At 57.1% G+C, this 20,948-nt stretch overlaps 1 protein-coding gene and 1 long non-coding RNA gene across 21 annotated transcripts in view; one reads left to right on the top strand and one right to left on the bottom strand.

Moving 5' to 3' along the window:
* CACNA1C (calcium voltage-gated channel subunit alpha1 C) overlaps positions 1–20,948 on the bottom strand; it is a 459,352-nt gene that overhangs the window by 241,577 nt on the left and 196,827 nt on the right. The window lies entirely within an intron of this gene.
* On the top strand, positions 7,285–10,782 carry LOC147373004 (uncharacterized). The gene is made up of 2 exons (XR_015164472.1): positions 7,285–7,396; positions 8,475–10,782. It is a non-coding gene; the product is annotated as an uncharacterized LOC147373004 (long non-coding RNA).

Here is a 20,948-nt window from a genome sequence, read left to right as displayed (position 1 = left end):
CTCATAGCAGTACTATTTATAATAACAAAATATGGAAATGACCTAAGTGTCCTTCAACAGATGAATGGATAAAGAAGATGTGGCACATATATACACAATGGAATATTACTCAGCCATAAAAAGGAGTGAAAATTTGTCATTTGCAACAACACGGATGGACCTGGGTGCATAATATTTAGTAAAGTAAGTCAGACTGAGAAAAACAAACACTGTATGATATCACTTCTATGTGGAATCTAAAAAAAAAAAACAAAACAAATGAAGGAATATAACAAAACCGGAACAGACTCACAGATATAGAGAACAAACCTGTGGTTACCAAAAGGGAGAGGGAAGGGGGAGGGACAAAACAGGGGTATGGGATTAAGAGATATAAATTACTTGCATAAAACAGAGGGGACTTCCCTGGGTTGTGGGTTCGATCCCTGGTCAGGGAACGAAGATCCCACATGCCACACGTGTGGGAAAAAATAAAATATTGTTTTATAATAACTTTAAATGGAGTAAATCTATGAAAATGTTGAATCCCTGTGTTACACACCTGAAGCTAAAATAATACTGTAAATCAGCTACACTTAAAAAAAGAAAAGAAATCATGCCTGCGAGATGCCCGCCCCTGGCAAGGGTCATCGTGTCCATTCTTATTGATCTGACAGTTTTCTCCAGGCTGCACCGAGCCCTCATGACCCCACCCTGACGAGGACTCAGGAGGTGTAGGTGGCTGGCGGGAATGAGGTCCCTCGCAGGGAGTTTGCACAAAGATGCCCCTGCCTTTTCCAAAACTGCCGCCTCTGTCACCTGGCGAGAATGCCCACAGCTTAGGAGAATCGGCAGAGACTTCACAGCTGGGCGGATGAAGCAAATGGGCTGAGGGGTGCCACCTCTAGGTGGCTGCCGGGTGTCCAGGTTAGAAATGGGGCAGACAGGGAGGACTTGTTCTGCGGGGAGGAGGAGGAGCACACGGCCTTGGAGCATCCGCCTCTGCTCACTGGTCCAGCCCCATCCAGGGCCAAGACACCTCCTGCTGCCGGAAGCCTCTGTAAACCCACATCCCTCGCGCTGGGAGTCCATCAGCACCTGCCTTCCCAGTGCTGACCGCGGTCAAGGACGGAGCCTGCACACTCGGGCTGCCCAGGCTCTGGTGCCCAGGGAGGCATCTCCTTGCCACCCGCCCACCCTGACCGCCCAGACCCGCTTTTAGTCTGGAAGCCCACCCTGCTTTGGGCTTGACCAAAAGGAGTGTCTGCAGCACCCCCCAGGCAGAGCAGGACCCATTCCAGCCGGTGTCGCTGTCCCCACCAGTTCTACCTCCTGTCCCGTCCCCAGCCACTCAGAACCTGCACAGCTCCTGCCGGGACCCAGACGAACCACAGTGGGCAGGGGGCGGGGGGTGTTCCATGAGCATTTCCACCACAGAACCCCATCTGTTGCAGCCGAAGACGGCCTCACATATTGATCACCAGCTCCCCTCTCACTGGGGAACAATGTTCTCGGGATCCTCGGGCCCTGGGACAAGACCCAGTGCTGGGGCAGGAAATCAGCCAAGGCACCAAAGCGAATGGAGAGGCTGGGCTCACCTCGGTCACTGGACAGCAGGACTTTCTTTGATTAACTCTGAACAACACCAATAACATGTAATGGTGATTATGATGATGGTTGTCATCAGAAATTCCTGGGCTCTTTGCAGGGGCCAGGTTCTATCCTAAGCTCGTAACACGCCTCAGCTCACATGACTCTTCCATCAACTCTTGGAGGTGGAGCCATCGTCCCCAGTCTGCCCAAGGTCATATGACTAGGAGGTGGCAGGGCCGGCTTCCTAGACAGGCAGGCTGGCCGCCCCCCAGGACACAGCCCCTCCCCAGGCCTTCCATCTGTGTCCGCCTTTGCTATCGCCCCCGGAGCTCAGCCCTGCCTCCTTTGCAGGTTTGTACCCTTGGTACTGCTGGGGGTATGTGTTTACCTGGCCCACGGGTACCCTGGGGAGCTCTGTGCACAGCCCTCCATGCTCTGAGCTTCCTCTGCTGAGTGACTCCAAGGAGTGTACCTTCTTCCTCCGGTTTTACTTCTGTCTGACTCCCAGATAAAGAGCAAGGCCTCCCCCGAGTTCTGAAAGAAACGCCCATGTGCCTGGGGGTCCCAGCTGATCCTGCCCCAGCCCCTCAAGGAGCTGCCTGGCTGCAAACAGAGCCAGCCTTCAGAGCCACAGCTTTCCCCACCACTTCTATCTCTTCCCATAATGTCATCATGGGCTCCTGGGTCCCCACTTCGAGCTACTGATGTTTAGATTGAGATGATCAAAAAGTCTGGGTAAATAACTCTCGGCAGTTAAGCTCCGAGTTAACAGGGCAAGGTGCCATGGAGACTTTCTCCTTCCAACAGGGACAGAATCGGTGTCTACATAACACAAGCAATTTCTTGTCCAGTGTCAGTCTGACTTGTTTGTGAATTGATTCCTCTTCACTGTGGACTTATTTGATTCAGGTCCTGGGCCCCCGTAGAACAGATAAATACTTTGTCACAATGGCTGTACCTCTGTTTCCGGGAAAGACAGAGGCCGAGGCAGCAGCCGCAGCCCCGGCCCTGCCATCTCTCAGGCGTTGGACATGCATTATAATAACCACGTATCGGGAGAAACAAGAGGTTGACAGCCTCGGAGTGCACACTCCCTGCAAATCCAGCTGCACACATTTCCGTAACGCCAGGCTCTAGGGGGAACACTTGCTAGTGGATCCTTCCTCCGTGCTCTTGCGTGCGTGTGCATGCCAAAGCGCTTCAGTCGTGTCTGACTCTTTGCGACCCCATGGACTGGGGCCTGCCAGGCTCCTCTGTCCATGGGATTTCCCAGGCAAAAATATCGGAATGGGTTGCCATGTCCTCCTCCAGGGGATCTTCCTGATCCAGGGATCAGCCCCACATCTCTTACTTCTCCTGCATTGGCAGGTGGGTTCTTTACCACTAGCGCCACCTGGGAAGCCCCCTGTGTGTTCTAAAGAAAGTATTAAAGCACAGATGTGAATCCAGAGGAAAAGGCAATTGTGGGGTGGGGTCTGACGTCCCTGGGGAGGCCGAGGATCTGCAGCATAGAGCAGGTAAGGCTGGAGCCACACGTGGGGAGAGCCAGTCTGCACCCCAAGCAGGCAGACCCATTGAAGGCTTCCTGATGAAAGACGCGCCCGGGGGATGCTGGAGTCCCTTGGTGGCCTTGGGATACCTCAGAGCCCCAGCAGGAGGCCCCGGAGCCCCAGGAGGAGGCTCTGCCCAGGAGCTGCCTGGGGAGAACTTTTACTTGCTCCTCCAGGGCTGGGTAGCGCACAGCCCACGCTCTAACCCGCACCCACTCCCAGCCCTCATGTCAGTGTCCCCAGGTGAACACGATGACTGTCCGCATCTGCAGATCAGGACACTGGGGAACTGGCACCCGGCTACTGGACGGCACCAGCAGCCCTGACCTCAGGGCCGGGCTCGAGGCCCGAAGCCTCACTGCCTCGAGGGGGAGCCTCTCCGGGGCCCCTCCCAAGGCCCGAGCTGTCTCCACGTCTGTTGTGTGCCAGAAGGAAAATACCAGCTCCAGGGCTGCGCCTTGGACTTGGACCCACAGACGTTTTTCCATTCGGGACAGAACTGGGAATGAGAAGCAAGAGCAGAGGGAAAGGAAACTTGCATTTCACCCAAATGGGCTCTGGAAGCACACACTGGATTCCACACGCCACCTGCCCAGGCGCTTCCAGCCATCCATGAGGTCAGACAGCGTCCACTGAGATGCTGTGTCCTCGGGGGTCCTCGTCGTTGTCCTGGAGAGCAGGCCCCAGGTCACCAGCCCTCGGGGGCTGGAGACCTCTCTGTCCCTGTCATCCACACCCAGTCGGGGCCTGGCCAGGGAGGGGTGGCCACAGAAAGCTGCTAAGGACTCCACGCGCCACCCCCTGACCAGGGCCACTCAGACCTTATGGTCTCAGGAGGGTGGACGAGGTCAGCCGTTAGCCGGAGGACACTGCTGATTCCCCAGATCGTGCGGGGCTGCGGGGCTGGTCTTCCACCAGGGATACTGTGTCATCACCTGTCGAGAGCCTGTGGTCTCATGGAGCCAGGCTGGCCTCACTTGCTCTCGCTGGAGAGCTAGGCCATCTTGTCGGCCTCGACGTGTCCACCCTGTTCTTTAAAGTTCAGGGCACATGGGGCTGTCCTATCCCCGCCCTCAGAGAGCTAACGTTTCAGAGAAAGGCCGCGTGGGGCGCATTGCAGAGTTCTGTTATGGTTTATCCTACAAGCATAAGATGTGCTTATCTTGGGGACAGAATAATCTGGAAGTGGGTACCCTCTGTGAGCACCCCTTCTCAGGAAGAGCTTCCAGAGTCGGCTACGTGGACTGGGCTGACATGACAAGGGGGCTCTTGCTCTCTGCTGACCCCCTCCCCTCCCTGCTCTGCTCCTGGACTGAGGCCTGTGGACCGAGTCTCCCCGACTGTAGGCTTCTGGTTAGTTTGGCCAATGAAGAAGGAAAGTGAGGTGGGGGCCCTTCTTTCCAGGCCCACTTGATGAGGTCCCAGTCCTGGGGTAGTCACACCCCTGCATGGCCAGTGTCTAGTCCACAGTGGCCCTGGGGCTCCGGGAACAGGACTTCCCCTTAGACCCAGGTGGTAATAGCCCCTCTGTTGCTGGTCCCTGTGTAAACAGCCCCTCAATGAAGCCTTTTCAGCAGAATCATTGGTGTGGTTCCATCTGCCACGGTGATGAATGATCCTTAAAGCCGAAGAAGGTTTACGGAGAAAGTAGTGCTTTGGGGGCTAGAGGTTGAGTCCACGTCCCTAACGGTGATTGGATCCACACCCATCCAAACAGGCAACCTTTCTCCCTTTCCGAATTCGCACAAGTCAGCTGGTTTCCACTGTCCGTAGGACTGTGTGTGACCTTGTATCCAGAACCCAGGGCCCCCGATTCTCTACCCCCAACCTCAGTCATGGGCTTTACTCTCTGTTGACAGAAAACAGACGGCGTCTGCAAGCTGACCGGGTACGTCTCCTCCAGCACGCACGCGGAGAGGATTCAGGCAGGCTTGGCCCGAGCATTCCCTTCGGGCAGATGATAGATCAAGCACTAAGCCTGTTCCCGTTCTGGGGTCCATACTCTCTCCTGGCCTCCACCTCCGAGTAGATGTGGAGGATCCTTGTAACTGACAATGTTTTGACTACGTATGAGTATTTAATCCTCTGCCCATGATGCCCCCTCCCCACAAGGCTGGGGCAGGATGGGGGTGCAAAGTGGGGAGTCCCGGGCACCTGGCCCCACAAGGAGACAGCCTCGTCCCACTTGGACCACTCGGCTCTCCCAGGGCTTCAGCGCCTCCTGGTCCACTTGTGGAAGGAATGCTGGCCCAGGCAATAGAACCAAGGTTAACTGGGACAGAGAGAACCTCTCGTTCTTCCCCCGCCTGTTCCGGGACTCAAGCATCCTCAGCAGATGGTGTTTCCAGCCCCGTCTCCCTGGGAAACCTACTCCAGCGCCTAGCAACCTCCAGCCCAACGCCCGTCCAGATGCTCCTGCTCTAGGTGCCCAAGCCCCCGCTCCAGACGCAGCTCCTCCTGGAGGAGGCCTTGCAGGGCCCCGCACGGGCCCCAGCAGTCCCCCAAGAGCCCCCAGCCTCCCACTGACAGTACAGATCTGGGCCCCCGCTGACACGTCCACAGCCCCCAGCCTGCCGGGGGCATTTCCTCTCAGCCACCTCCAAACTTCCCTTTCTTAAAAAGAAACAATTGTCTGAAGCTCAGGGAATGAGTCCACGAAATCTCCTAGAACAAAAGCAGCTGACCCAGCCCGGGTAGTCAATCAACAAACGAGGAGGAGTGGCGCCTCCTCTGCCCCCGGCACTCTGATCCTGCCAGTGACCCTGGTCTCCGGGCTCCTTGCCTGCTCTTGCCAGACCCTGTGAGCCTGGGCTGTCCTCAGTGGGACCCAGTGGTCACCTGCATGGTCCTATCTCTTTTAGGACCACCTGATGCAAAGTTTCTAAAGCAAGTTAGGCCTGACGTCAGTTGAAAATGAAGTGACCTCTTGCAAAAGGCATGGCTGTTCAGCATGATTCTGGGAGAGAATCAAAGCCCTAAAAATCCGCGTCTTGGACGACCATGGGGAAAAATCCCCGTTCCCCCTCTCTGCACTTTACGTGCAATCGATCCTGAGCAGAGTCAGATGTTTGGCGGGAGCCCCGGGAACAAAAGAACAGTCGGAGACACAGGCTGGAGGCCCGCCAGGCGGCAAGATTTCCCAAGAACCTCGGAGGGGCCCCTCCCGGCTTCGGGGAAGGGAGGAAGGAATTCAGCCTGGCCCCTCCCCTGCCACCCAGCTCAGCCCCGGCCGGCCCCTTCTTGATCCCGTCGGAGATGAAAGATGAATTTGCTCCCTCCTCAGGGGCCCCATCGAGTCGGGACTGAGTTGGGGTCCTTTCTTGGAACCTGAGTTTTCCGTCTGTGAAAAGGGCGTGAAACCGCCTCTCCCATGGGCTGTCCTGAGGGATCCGGGGCACCGTGAACGGTGTATCCAGCCAGGGCCCAGCTGCTTCCTCTTTGCCCAGCCCTGCCCACATCTGGTCCGGAACAGGCACTGAGATCATCTGGGCTCCTAGCTGTGTGACCCCGGGCAAGTCACTTAGCCTCTCTGGTCCTCACTCTGTTCACATTTAAAATGGGGACAAGGACTGTGCGTACCTGACGGGTGTGCTGGAGGGATTAAAGGAAGGTCTCCCCTCTTGGACGAGCATTTCTTGGGCGCCAACTGGGGGCCCAGGGGGGGTTTAGACACCCCAGTGGTGCACCCATTGGGGTGAACAGTGGGTGAGCGGCTCCCACCCCGCTCATCTTCTCAGGGGGACGGCACACTAGTCAATAAAAACCTACACGGAGTGGTAGCAACGGAGTTTCGAGGAGGAAAGGAAAGGAGGGTCCTGACACCTGATAACGTTCAAAAACACCCCATGCTCTTGTTTTGTTGTCAGAGACTGGGCGGTGGAGTTCGTTATCCTTTGGTTTACAGAAGAGAGAGAAACCAACCCAGAACAGCTGAGCACGGGTGCCTGGGTTGTGTGGGCTTCGAACCCAGGCCTGCCAGCCCCAGAGACCTGCCCTTCCCCCCGAGCCCATAGCCCATGCATATGGCACTGAGTGGGAACCCCCTCACCAGACCCTCACGGCCTCCATAGAGACCCCTCTACCCTCTGTTTCCCAAACACAGGGAGACGGAAGCCAAGGTCGTCCCCTCCCACCAGGCCCGTCTGCGTGCACCACGCCAGGAAACCGCTGTGCCTTCCTGGCTCCTGGGGCCAGAAAGGGAGCAGCTGCTCAAACACATCACACCAGCCAGCCCAGGCCTGCTGGCCCGGTGGGTCCCACTGTCCACATTTCAGGTGAGTCCCGGGCACAGGAGGGGCCCAAGAAGGAGCAGGGCAGTTGGTGTTCGAGGCCCCTGGCCGCCCCGGATGCATGCACATGGCCTTGTTCCTTCCAGGGCACGGCCGGGTGCATGGAGCTCCACGTGGGTAACGCGGCCACACACTCCCGACACCCGTCCTCCCCGCAGAGCCTCCGAAGCCAGCAAGTCCTGGAGCACAGTCTGGAGACAGAGGGAGGGAAAGAGTGAGGCAGCGTGGGGAAACGAGGGCTCGGGGCCGGCAGAACACGCTCTGCCTAATGACACGCACGTGGCTGTCCGCGTGCAGCCCGCGCTCCCCGGGCTCTTGGTGGTGGGAAGGAGGTGTTCCTCTGTGTCCATGGAGCCCGAGGACGAGGCGCACGTTTCATCAGACAGCGGAGCCTCAGTGTGGGTGTTCCGACGTCAGTACTGCGCGGAGGGGGCAGGGGTGCCGAGATAAACAACACAGATCCTTCACGGACACACCGGGAGCCAGAGGACCACAGAGAAACGCACAACGCCCGAGCTGGAGGCCTGCCTGCACCCCTTCTGTGGGAGACGGAGGCCCAGGGTGCCCAGCGTCTCCTCTTCGCAGGCCCGTCCCGTGCCCCTCAGGGTGGTGCTCCTGAGTCTTCCACAGATAAAGGGTGCTGGGGGAAGCACCGCCTCCCCTGTGGCAGCTGCAGGAATGGGCCCTGCAGTGCCCTCTACAGCCACAGAAGACATAGTTAGGCCAAGTCCTTGCAGAGAAGGGACAGAGTGTATCCTTGGCCCTGCTGACCTCCATCTCCTTGACAGGCAGCAAGGGAGCTGGGGGGAGACAGGGCACAAGACAGAGGGGCTCCTCCTGCCTTGGCTGGGATGGACATTAAGCACCTATGGGCTCAGAGAGGCCAGGCCTGGCTGTGCACAGGAAACAGAAGCGAAACGGTGCCTGCAAGTTCTGAACTGCCAGCCCATGCACGGGCCGGGGCATCTCACCAGGAGAGGCAGGTCCCCAGGACTCAGGGCCAAGGGCCTCTATTGTGTCTGCTGGGACCCTGATCCTCAAACTCACTGTCCCTGTTGCTTAGTTTACAGGTGACCTGACTCATTTGAAAAGACCCTGATGCTGGGGAAGATTGAAGGCAGGAGGAGAAGGGGACGACAGAGGATGGCATCACCGACTCAACGGACATGAGTTTGGGTGGGCTCCGGGAGTTGGTGTTGGACAGGGAGGCCTGGCATGCTGCAGTTCATGGGGTCGCAAAGAGTTGGACACAACTAAGCGACTGAACTGAACTGAGGGTAGGAATGACCTCAGCTCATCAGTCAGGCAGGCTGGAGCTGATCTTGAAAGAGAAATCCAGAGGCTCAAGTCGTGATCAAGAAAAAGGTCTGCTGGGACAGTCGGAGGACAGGGGTTTGCAGAGAACAAAAGGGACGAATGTGGGTTTGGACAGAGCAGAGGAAATGGCTTGGGGCAGGGCGGGGCGACTGGCAGACGGGGAACACTTCGGTCAGAGCAAAGCCAATAAGGCACCAGACTTTTAAGACAGTTATTTCTTGAGGAAGCACCAGCTGCCAAGGAATCAATGTCCCATCCGCTGGGATAGCTGGGTTGCCAAGAGGGCTCGGTGACCTCGGGCTGCCAATCACCCTCCAGACGGCCCTGGCAACGAAAGCCCGTGTGGAGGAGGGGCAAGAACAGGAGGGACCAGGCGCATGCGGCCGTCTCTGGGCCAGCGATTGGGAAGAGGCGCTGCTTGGCCCGGCTGCAGGGTTAAGCGATTCGCCCCAGGCGGCTTCTGGCTCTGGTGGGTCACGTGACCCCCGGGGTGCTCGGCTCCCGCGTCTGTGAGCAGAGAGGACTGGTCGGGATGCACTGTCAGTACAGATGTTCCACAGTCCTAATCCAGGGCTCTGACCTGCCAACTCTGTCTCTCCGGATGACTGCAGTCACCTGAAGTCAGGCCCAGGGGAGCAGCGGGGCCAGAGGACGAGTCTGGGAAAATCGGAGCCTGGATCCTCTCCCGAAGACTCCCTGGGGCCCCTGCAGAGGCAGCCCCCACTTCAGAGACACCAGATCCCTGGCTCTGACATCTAATCCTGGCAAACCCTCGCCCTCCTGCCCTTTCCGTGTCAGAAGGGAGGCTTTGAGCACCATTCCCTGCTGCCCACGAGGGAGCCCCAGGGTAGAGTGGATGCCCTGGGGCTCTTGGGTTTAAGCCCAGGGCTTGAGGCTGGTCTGAACTCCCCTCTCTTTTGTCATCTGATCAGGGCAGGATTACAGAGCTGCAGCTGGTTTCTTCTCCTCCTCTGCCCTCCTAGGTCATTTTCTGTTCTCTCTGCTCCAGGTTGGCCCTCTCATATTTCTGTTTGGATATCCCCACTGGCACCTAGTCCAAACCCTACCTAAACTCCCTGTGGCCTCCAGCCCTCTCCTGCCCACTCAGGTACCTGCCTCCCAGCTGCTCAGGGTACCCAGACCTAATGTCCACCTACGTCAGTAAGTGGCTTCCGCTGAGCTTCTGAACACTGACCTGGGACACCCCTGGGTCTCCTCCACCACCAGATGGACTCACTCTGACTCTGACACCGCGGGCTCCGATCTGCTACCGACACCCCTGCCCCTGCCCTAGAGCTCAAACTATGTCCACAGACGCCCACCCCTCAGGACCAGAGATGCGGGTGTTGCTATGGTAACTGCAGGTCCTGGTCTTCACCCCAGCAGGTCACTGTCCTAAGCTCCGCCAGGGAGGAACAGACTGGGGGACTTGGAAGCACAGCAGGCGAAGTGGAAGGGTGTCAAGCTCAGTGCCAACGCAGCAGCTGGCCGTGACATGCGGCCCATGCTCGCGTTATGGCTTCTGGAGTCAAAGAAAGGCCGCGGGAAGCGACGGGGAGGCCCAGCTGCTGGTCACGTCCATGGAGCCTCAAGGCGGAGGGCGGGGTGGGGGACTCCGCCCTCGTCTCAGAGTGGCTGACCCCCTGCTTAAGCATTCACACTGGTGACCGCCATGCTGCACGGGCTCCAGGCCTGGCCTGTGGCCTCTGGACACAAGCAGGTCACCTCCTGTGCGGTGCTGGGCCATCTACAGCCCTGGCCCAGGCTGTGTCAGCCGCTTGCCGTCCCATCGGGCACAGGCACCCAGCACAGCGGGGTCAGCGCTTCCCTCCGGGCAGGGTGAGGTTGCTAGACCGGTACCACTGAGGACCAAAGGATGCCATCTTTCCTGGACACAGTGTGCTTCCTGGGGAAGGAGGACCTTCTGAGCATGACTGAGAAAATCTGAGAAAGCCAGAATTAAACTTACAGTGCCGTTACTTAGGATTTTTCCACCAATTTTTTTAAAAAGCCCTAAATTGAACAATTGTTAATGATAAAAATTTTAATGAGTACAATTCGTGGTCTAATTATATATAAAGTCACACACTTGGACCTGAGGCAACTCTTAACCCAACACTGCCAGGCCCCCAGTCATCTCCTGCCTGGAGTCTCTGGAAAATTCCATCCTGATCTCATCCAGCTCTTTAGAGCAACTTCTGGGCCTTAGCCACGAACTCCTAAGGTTTGGGGGGATTCTTTTAGGACAAAGGTATTACTTTTCCTCGTTCATGTTTTTCATTCGCTCAGAGCCATCTGAAGGACCCAGTTCATATCTGAATGAAGAAGTGGCTTCCGGCTGGTCTCAGAGGTCAGTTTAAGGACACAGTCAAAAGCTCTGTTACATGGAAATGGTCATGTTGACAGAAAGTTGCTTTCATGTCAATATTTAGGGATTATCCTATTATCAAAGTTTTTTTCTTGCAGAATTCTGATCTGAGGATTATAAATATAGTAGGAAAAAAAACAGGGCTTCCCTGGTGGCTCAGTGGTAAAGAATTCGCCTGTCAATGCAGGAGATGCGGGTTTGACCCCTGGGTTGGGAAGGTCCCCTGGAGAAGGAAATGGCAACCCACTCCAGTGTTCTTGCCTGGGAAATCCCATCACAGAGGAGCCTAGTGGGCTACAGTCCAGGGTCTCAAAGAGTCAGACAGGACTTAGCAACTGAACAACAGCATCACAAACTCTAGGGCGGTGAGGAAAGCCTGGTGGGCGGGGGAGGGGTGTTAGTCTGCCATCAGGTAGGAGTCCCAGCACTTGCAGCTTTAAGAGGTTCCCAGGTGATTTTCAACATTATTAGTTTAAGACCACATTTTGAAAACAGTTTCTTGAAAGCTACCTTTTGGCATCTTTGTGGCCCCTAAAAATCTTTTTTCCCTTCATATGGAAAAGAAAAAACAAGAAAGTAAAGGAGATACTGAGCCATCTGATTCCCCTAGGCCCACATAGCACAGTCCCAGGTAGAAGCCTCGTTAGCCGCTGGCAATCACGCTCAGGTACTAGTGTAAAGCCATCTTCCCCACTGAGTTCTGGGACTTAAAAGCAGGCACAAGCTAATTTATGTTGAATTCGTAACATTATTAATCCATCTCCCAAATCTACTTTCTAAAAAGGCTTTTGCCTCTATTCCTCTCCTCTGAAAACTTAAAATTTCATTTTAATGAAACAAATCTCACCAGAATTTGATAACAAATATACAGTGACTTCCTTTTAATTAGAGGTGCTCATGCAGCTATAAGGGCTTCCCTGTGGTGGCTCAGATGGTAAAGAGCCCGCCTGCAATGCAGAAGTCCTGGGTTCGATCCCTGGGTCGGGAAGATCCCCTGGAGGAGGGCAAGGCAACCCACCCCAGTACTCTTGCCTGGAGAATCCCATGGACAGAGGAGCCTGGCGTGCTGCAGTTCATGGGGTCACAAAGAGCCGGTCACGACACAGCGACTGAATAACAACCACAGAGGTGAGACGTCGCTCATTCATGTGCGGGACAGGGTGGACCTCAAACCCATTGGGGGATGGGATTTCATACAGAGGAACTGGCTCCACCTTCTCTCTTTCCTTGGGTCTGATTCTCAGGGGAGTCTGAGTGCCATGAACCAGGAGTACATTTCCATCCAGAGTTCTTGCAGGAGAAGTTTGAGACTATAATGTTCCCTTGAGCACCATGAAAATGCCGAGTTAGCAGATCAAGTTTCAAATGGTTTTGCCCAAGAGGAAGTCGGAATGAAGTGGAGGACAGGGAGAGACATGGGGCAGGTGTGGACACAGAAGTTCAAGGCCCTCTTTGCAGTCCCGACAAGTAGGAAACTCTGAAGACCACAGAGCCCTAACCGGCTGTGACCCTCGTTCTCGCGGGAGGAGGGGATGCCAGGGACGGTCACCACACCAGCCTGGGGCCCAGAGCGCCTGCACTCCCAGCCGCCTGGTGGACGGTGTGGCCTTGAGGTGACCCCGGCCACTTCCAGGCCTAGCCCTGAAAAGCCACGACCCACCTCGCTGCACATCCTCGGTCAGGCTGTCCCTGAGTGCCAGCTCCTGCCACATGCAAGCAGAGCCTCGGCCCTTGAATAACAGAGACCGGAGTCCCCCAGCCCCTGAGTGTACTCCCATGAGGGATCACACAGATCACTACGATTTCAGGGCTCATGTGATTGAGGAGCAGACAGAGGAGCTGAGGTCCCGGGCTCAGCACAGAGTTGGATTCAGGGAAAGAGTGTTGTCTGCTACTGAAACAGGAGGCATTCTGGTCCACACACCGGGCAGCACTTCACACCCACCACAGAGTTTCCTGGCCAGCGCAGACCCCTACTTCCCACTCTGACCTCTGGGCTTCTCCTAGGATGTTCTTTGTCTTCTCCAGCAGGTGACGACTGTTCATGAGATCAGAATCAAGGGATGGCAGGACAGGAGGGGGCTGGGCTCGGCCCGCACCAGCACCCTCGCCTCTAGAAGCCCCAGCAGGACCCTCGCCTGGCCTGCATCTCAGCCCTAGTCCTGCAGCATCTCCTCCTCGTCTCTAGCCGGCAAACTGGAGAGTCTTATCAACCCGAGAACCCCGCACTCTCGTCAGGGGCCGAGATGTCAGCTTGCCTGTTTCTTTTCTGAACAGCACGACGTGAGGCAGGTAATAAAAGCTCAATCAACACTTCAGTCCATCTGATTTGAGTGGTTATTTTCCACATAACCAGGAAAAGTGGATGAAAAGGCTTGTCTGGATAACTAGACACAGGGGGCTGGACTTGGCAAAACTGTTCCAAGCAGACACGGAATTCACATTTAGGTCCAGTGGTGGAGGAAGCGGCTGGTCACTCTTCTCTTTGGTAGAGAAGTGGCTGGTTCTCAAACTTGAATGCACAGGTATCAACGATGCAGTTTATTAAAAACGTAGGAGGCTTAACCTCCCCCCGTATTCTGACCCAGTAGTTCTGGGTGGAACCCAAGAATCTGCATTTGTGACGTCCCTCCTGTCCCCGCCCCAATTCCCAGGCAAGTGGCGGGAGACCGTGGGGGAGGTGGGGCCCAAGTCCGTCCTGTCGAATATCCCATCACAGGAGTGCCCACAGCTGCTGGAGGGGACGCTGCCCTTCCTCCATGAGATGAGAGGGGCCAGGTGACCCCTCTGTCTTCTGAAGGCCACCAGCTCGCCGTCACACCCCCACACACTAGGGGGGCCCGGCTGCCTCAGTCCCATCTGCTCCGAGTCCTGACTGAGCAGCCTGCCTCCTGTGATTGGCAGGTCTGCTGGCTCTGCCAGAACTATCTTCACCTAGACCTCCCTTCTCTTTGCTGGCCGGCAGGAGTCTGCTGTGCCCTGGGCTGGCCCTGTGCCTGGGGAAGCTGCCCTGAGAACGGGCACCTCTCTGAGCCTCCGGTCTGTGAACTCATCCTCCCTCTCCATGTCTGGGAAGAGCGGCAGGGGGCTGCCGTCCTCATCCATGTTTGCAGATGGCAAACAGAGAGAGGAGACGTGACTTGCCCAAGGTCACACAGCAGGTCGGCTGTGACACCAGGGAGGGCAGCCAGGCTGTGCAGCCAAGCTCCTCAGGTGGACACAGAGTTGCAGCCACTCTGACTCAGGCTGTGGCCCCATCAGGACAGAAATGCCTCTGCGGGATCTTCCCTGAGTGGAGGGAGGAAGGAGAGGGGAGGGGGGTGAAGGGAGGGAGGGAGAGGGAATGAGAGGGAGGGGGAGGGAGGCAGAAGTAGGGTGAAAGGGGATGAAGAGGGGATGAAAGGAGAGAGGGGCAGGGGGGCAGGGAGTGAAGGGGGAGGGGTGAAGGGAGGGAGAGGGGAGGGGTGAAGGGAGGGGGGAGGGGAGAGAAAGGGGGAGAGAGGGAAGGGAGGAGGGCAGAGGGAAGGAAGGGGAAGAAGGAAGACTCTAATCACTGAGGCACAGAGACGAGGCCACGTGCTCCAGGCCCTGCCGCTTACCAGCATCCCTGCTGCTCTAGGCCCCTGTCTGTGCTGACCTGGGGGGCCCGGGCGCGGGGGTGCCTGCCTAGAGGTCCTACAGCTGAGCTTGTGCTGGACACACACAGTGAAGCTCCAGGAGAATGAGCAGGTCCTGATTCCACACTAGTGAGAGAAAGCTGTGTGTTAACAAGAGAGTCCCTCCAGCAACCTTTTCTGGCCAGCTTCTGTCTTCGCAGCTCAGGACCGCCCAGGTGAGGCCAGCCAATGCCCCAGGGTACATCCTGATGTCAACGACCCAGCCCCTTGACCCAGCCCGCCCTGTTGATCTCCTCCCGTTCAGCCCAGGTCCCTGGCTTCTACTGGGCTGAAGTTTTCTCTCTCTGATGGTCTTATAAATCAGGGATGTGGGATGTGAGGTTTTCCCATCACGTTTTAGTTTATGAGCTGCTCTCAATGGGATAAAAGAACGTCCTTTAATCGCAAGCAAAAGAGGCACGTGGTAGACATCAGCATGAACTTCATGACAGAAGCACCGTTTAGCCAGGACATAGGAAATGGCAACTCCAGTATTCTTGGCTGGAGAATCCCATGGAGAGAGGAGCACTGCGGGGGGCTACAGTCCATGGGGTCACAAAGAGTCAGACACGACTGAGCAACTAAACGGCAGCAACCGTAACAGCAGGCAACTGGGCAGCAGGGGGCGGGGGGGTCGTCAGGGTTTTCAAGCTGCATGTGTGCACCAAGGTGGGTGGTGTGAGTGGTGTAACCCACGGGCCTCAGACAGGATGCCCCAGGAGGCCTTGGAAGGACCCGGCAGGGCCTTGGGGAGCAAACAGTAGATGAACTGAGAAAGGAGAGAGCAGAGGGGGGCCACCCCCATGGCTATCACGCGGCACGCTGCTGCCCGAGCCCACACCTGGGCCACACGTGGCCTCAGCTCGGGGAGGAGCCCAGATGACCTGCAGGATGGATGCTCGGCTACCCACACAGATGGCCTTGCCCCCCCGGATCAACTCGCCCGTCCCCACTGTCCACAGGCAGCGAGCGCACGTGAGGACAGGCCACGGGCCACGCAGAAGCCCACCCCTGCCTGTGGTTCTCAGGCAGTTTCCCCCACAGCCCCCACCCTACCCACACCCGCCACCCCCCCGGGGACCCGAGTGCTGTGCAGAAGTCAGCGCTGAAGACGGAAAGGGGTTCTTGACTGCGGCCAGATTGCCGAGGCCATGCCGAGTAACCAGCCCTTTTTTGGACTTTTTCTCACAGGCGGCCAGAGTGTTTACACCCAGGACAGGCCTGCCCCGGCTCCCAGCCGTGCAAGAAAGCCATGAGAGCAGCCGCCGCTGGTGGAAAAACCTCCCCACGAATGGGGTCACGGCAGCCGTTCTGACCGTGCAGGAGGCTCAGACCTTGCTGGGCTCCAGCGGCTCCTCCACAGACCACAACGCAGATGCTGGGGTGGGGGGACGGCCGTGGGGTGGGCTCCACGGCTCCCTCCCAAGGCCACCTGCACATAGCTCCTTGGGCTGGTCTGCAGCCCATGAGGGTGGGTTTCCACGGTGTGGGGTCTCAGCGAGACGGCTTCTTTAGTCTGTCTCACAGATGCACAAGCTAGAAACCAGACAGAGGCCAGGCTGGGGCCAAGGGAGGGGGCCCCTGCGTCCATCTGCAGCCCCACCTCTCACCCCAGCCCTAATTCCATCTGAGTTCCAAGGAGTTTCCGCTCCACGGAAGCCAGGGAGATCCCAGCCTCTGGAGCACCACGGGGCAGCTGTTTCTGGTTATTTGTGCGAGAGAGACACAGACCAGAGGAGCACTCTGCTGTAAAGCCACTTATCATCCTACCACCAGAAGTGGGGCGTGCTCAGTCTCGTGGCCGGGCCACGGCCCGGGAATTGGGAAGGTCAGTGACAGGGTCAGGGGTCACAGTGGTCCACCTGGGTCCACCTGGGTCAGGGCCTCGCCAGCAACCTCCCCTTCCTGATCCGAAGCCCCTGCTGGGAAGCCCCCAGGACGGAGAGCCCCCTTAGCGCACCTGCTTCTCATTACGACGGGCTTTGCCTTGGCTTGGCTGTGCCCCTCCCTGTTGCTGAAGCCAGGGTGGTTTGTCCAGCCTTCCGCTGTCCTCCCTGTGTTGGACAGTCAGAGGAACCACATTCTCCCCTGAAACTCGACTTCCCTTACTCTTCACCCCATGACCTCGCGATGCTGTAAACTGTTTGTTCTCTTCTTGGCTCGTCAGAAGTTCAGGGCTGACCCCGCTGCCCCTGGACACGGATGAGATGGAACCAAGTGATTGCGGGGCATTCATTCTCACACATACACACAAACACACTCATAAACACACACACACACACACTCAGACACACACACACCCAGACGCTGGCCTTCACAGAGCGACACAACTGAGGACGGAGGCCCATGCTGGCCCATCACAGATGCCCTGCCACACTCACATGGGCAGCGGCTCTGGGCGCAGGACACGGCGGGTGCCCCACGGTCCTTAAAGTGGTAGGAAACCCCTGAGGATAGAAACACAGCCTGCATGGGTCACGTGGGGGAACTTCAAGGCTGGAGACTTTTTGAGACTTTACTCAGGGCTCAGCACCACCTCAACCTCCCAGGATTGGGGCAAACGTCTCCCGTAACGGGCAGGGGCGATGCAGACCTCAGGATTGCAGACAAGGCAGCGTCCATCACAACCATTCAGCTCTGCTGTAGACAAGCAGCCACAGACAGCATGCGATGAATGGGAGTGGCCGTGTGTCAATAAAGCTTTATTTACAACATGGTGGTGGGGGGGGTATTTGCGAACTTCTGCTTCACCTGTATTCACCCACCAGAGCCCCATGAGTATTCATCTCACAGATGAGAAGAGCAAGGTCCAGAGATGTCAGTTGACTTGCTCAAGTTTATACAGCTGGTGAGCATCAGAGCTGGGATTCAAACAGAGGCGATCTGGATTCAGGCTTTCCTGGTGGCTCAGACAGTAGAGAATCTGCCTGCAATGCAGGAAACCTGGGTTCGATTCCTGGGTCAGGAAGACCCCATGGGGAAGGGAACAGCAACCCACTCCAGTATTCTTGCCTGCAGAGTCCCAAGGACAGAGGAGACTGGCAGGCAGTGCCACGAGGGCAGAGTCAGACACGACTGAGCGACTAACACTTTCACTTTTCAACCTGGGTCCAGAGTCTGTGTTCCTGGCCTCTCTGCTGATGCCCTCCCAACCCTGGCACACTCATAAGGGTGTATAATAACTACTAAATAAAGCAAGAGGCCAGTCAAATATGATGTAACAACAGCACGAGTTTACTGAGAGCCCGGCTCTGTGCCTGGGCTCCTGCAACCTCCTTTACAGATGGAGAAACTGAGGTCAGAGTTGCAGTAACTTGCTCAGGGTTGCAGAGTGGGTGACCCTCAGGCGACACCGAGCTGGCCCGTCCCCTCCACCCTGTGGGGCCTGTAGCCCGAGGAGCCTGTGTCTCTCCCTTCCCTGGTCCACTTCTCCTTGAGTGCCTCTCGACAGGGGAGGTGGGCGTTGCTGTCTTCAGGAGCTCACACCCACCAAGGCTGTGGACCGTGAGCGCCCGCCAGCCTCCAGAGAGGAGGGACCGCTCCGTTCCCGTGGCAGCCGTCCCCTCTGCACATCTCCCGGGTGTCACTTAGCAACGCACACCACCTGTCAGTCTCCATGGCGCCATGGGCTCAGCGCCTCACTGCAGCCTCCTCACTAGAAACACGCAGCATGGGCCCTGCTCCCTCCCCAAGGAAGGAGGTTCCCCTGGGGCCTCAGCCCAGCTGCCGAGGGACATTCCTGGGAGGGGGCGGCTCGGAGACCCCAGGCTTCTGAGTCCTCCCATTGGCCCGTGGGAGGCTGGGCAGGGGAGGCTCAGCTCACCCACATATCTGTAAGCAAGGTCCCTCCTCCAGGATGTGGGCATCAGGCATTGTGTCCCACCCCTTGCACCCTCCCACGCCACGGTCCCAGGAGATGTGACTGTGGGAGGCGATCAGGTTTACATGAGCTCACAGGGGCGGGGACCCACTGGGGGTTAATGACCTTGGAGGTTGAGGATGCCACGGCACCAGGAGAGGCCCTGGGTAAACGGAGATGGGGGTGGGGAGGTGGGGGCAAGCCAGGAAGTGGGTCCTTGCCAGGGACTGAGACTGAGGGCACCTTGAGCTTGGACATCCAGCTTCCAGAGGTGGGAGGTGGGAGAGAGGAAGGTCTGCGGTCGAGTCCCATCTGTGCATTTTGTCACAGCGGCCAAAGAGGGCAGAGACTCAGCAAAAGGAGGCACAGGGTACACAGAGCAGAGGTGGGGGCTGACGACTGTACACGGGACGTTTCGGCCAAGGTCTCCCCTGACCATGACCTACACTGTATCATTTCCCCCTCAGTTAAAGAAACACACACCTTGATACACACATGAGTATAGAACTTAGCTTAAAAAGTCTCAGTGGATGAAGATACCCCATAAACCAGCTCAGTTTTAGAAATAACTATTTTTTTTGAGGATGAAGAGAATAGAAGCTTTTCTCCCCGAAGCCTGCCAAGGTCCCCAACCATCTGCCCACTCTTTGCTGGGGTCACAACGCTTCTTTCTCCCCAACGAGGTTTTTCACTTTGTTCCCAAAATCCAAGTTGCTTCCCCTCCCTTGGGACCAAGAGGAACAGCCGCAGGTGAGACAAGGGTGAGTGAAGGTGACAGAGAAATAAAGGAAGGTGGACAAAGAGGCTCAGAATTGAAGAAAAGAGAATGAGGGATTAAAGCCCTAAAAACATCTCAGCAAAGATTTCCTTTGTCCCTTTGCACAGTCTTGCAGTCAGATCCCACAGGGAACCAAGGAACAGCTGGGGAGCCTGGAGCTGCAGCTTGGGACGGAGTGCCCACCAGGGGGACGGGGGCTTCGGTCACGTCCTGTTATCTGGAATGGTCCATCAGATGGAGCATCATCATGCTCCCCCCACCCTGGAAATCCCGAAGAGTTTCCCTGAAGGTTCTAACTTGTCTGGCACGTGCAGATTGAGCTAATTAACCCCACACCTGGGAAAACGGTGTCCAAGGATAAGGAGCCTCAGACTGACTGGGAGAAGCCTCCTTGGGACTGACGGGGCAGAGGGGCCGCAAGGGCTGCGCGTGTGACCTCCCGGGATGCCGCCAGGGGCTCCCACGGCCATTGCCATGGAATACAAGCCAGGACACAAAAGGCCGTCCCACTAACCACCCAGGACTGTTTCAAGAAAAGAATCACCACAGCTGGGGGTGCTCCGAGCCCAGGATGCAACCATTTCTGGGGCTTGTGGGAGGCAGGGGTGAGACCAGGGCAGCAGGCAAAGTGTGGACACAGCTTTCACACAGCTGGGCTCTCATCACAGCCCCTCCCCTCCCTATGCAACCCACGGAACCACCCAAGGCCTTTCTCTCGGCTTCCTCATCTGTAAAGTGGGGATAATATCAGCATCTCACAGAGCTGTCGTGGGCTCAACAGCTGAGCACCAGGAAGGGGTTGTCCTGCACAGACAGGGAGGACGGGGCCAGGGGATTGGACTGGCTGCTCTGAAACCCGAGGAAGCATGAGCAGCAGTGCACAGACCTTGACACCACACGGGGCGCTGCTCTGGGCTCGGCTGGGCCATCTGCGCCTGGTCACTCCCTTTCAACACTTCTGCTTCCAAAGACATCAAACACACAAACACAGCTAGGCCGCCATCTCGGTGGCTGAACCCAGTCTACAGCCGCGAGATGAGTCCAGCCCAAACGATGGGACGGGAACAAGATAAAGCCTCGGACGTGATGAGTCTGGGTTTATAGTCCCCTCTGTTTGTTTTTGTTGATGGAAGTAGAGTTGTGCCCCACTGTCCATTTCGAGGAGAGCTCCTTTTCGCATAAATGAACCTAATCCCCCTGTTTATTAACATGAAACTTGACATTTATGGCCTGAGTGCTTTACTGGCTTTAACCCGTAATCCTCAGCGCGTTTCTGCAGGAGCGCCACGTGGGGCCCCGGGCACAGCCCATGGTGAGCAGCCCCCATGGGCTCTCTGCACCCCTCTGCCAACCAGGACAGAGGGGGAGAGGGGGCATAGGTGGTGGAAAAGACAATCCTTACCCATGGCTGGCCTGGGTGGCCCTGGGAAGGGACAGCTGCGGGTCCAGAGTGATGGACAGGCCCTAGAGGAGCAGCCTTCCCTGCCTGTCAGTGTCCACACCAGGTCCCAGGCGGGTGGTGATGGGCAAAGGACACGCCCCCCAACTGGTGCCAATTG

Source organism: Bos grunniens, chromosome 5, assembly GCF_055505025.1.
Source record: "Bos grunniens cultivar Pamir isolate PY7600 chromosome 5, Bosgru_T2T1.0, whole genome shotgun sequence".
Lineage (NCBI taxonomy): Eukaryota > Metazoa > Chordata > Mammalia > Artiodactyla > Bovidae > Bos > Bos grunniens.
This window is presented reverse-complemented; position numbering and strand designations above follow the sequence as displayed.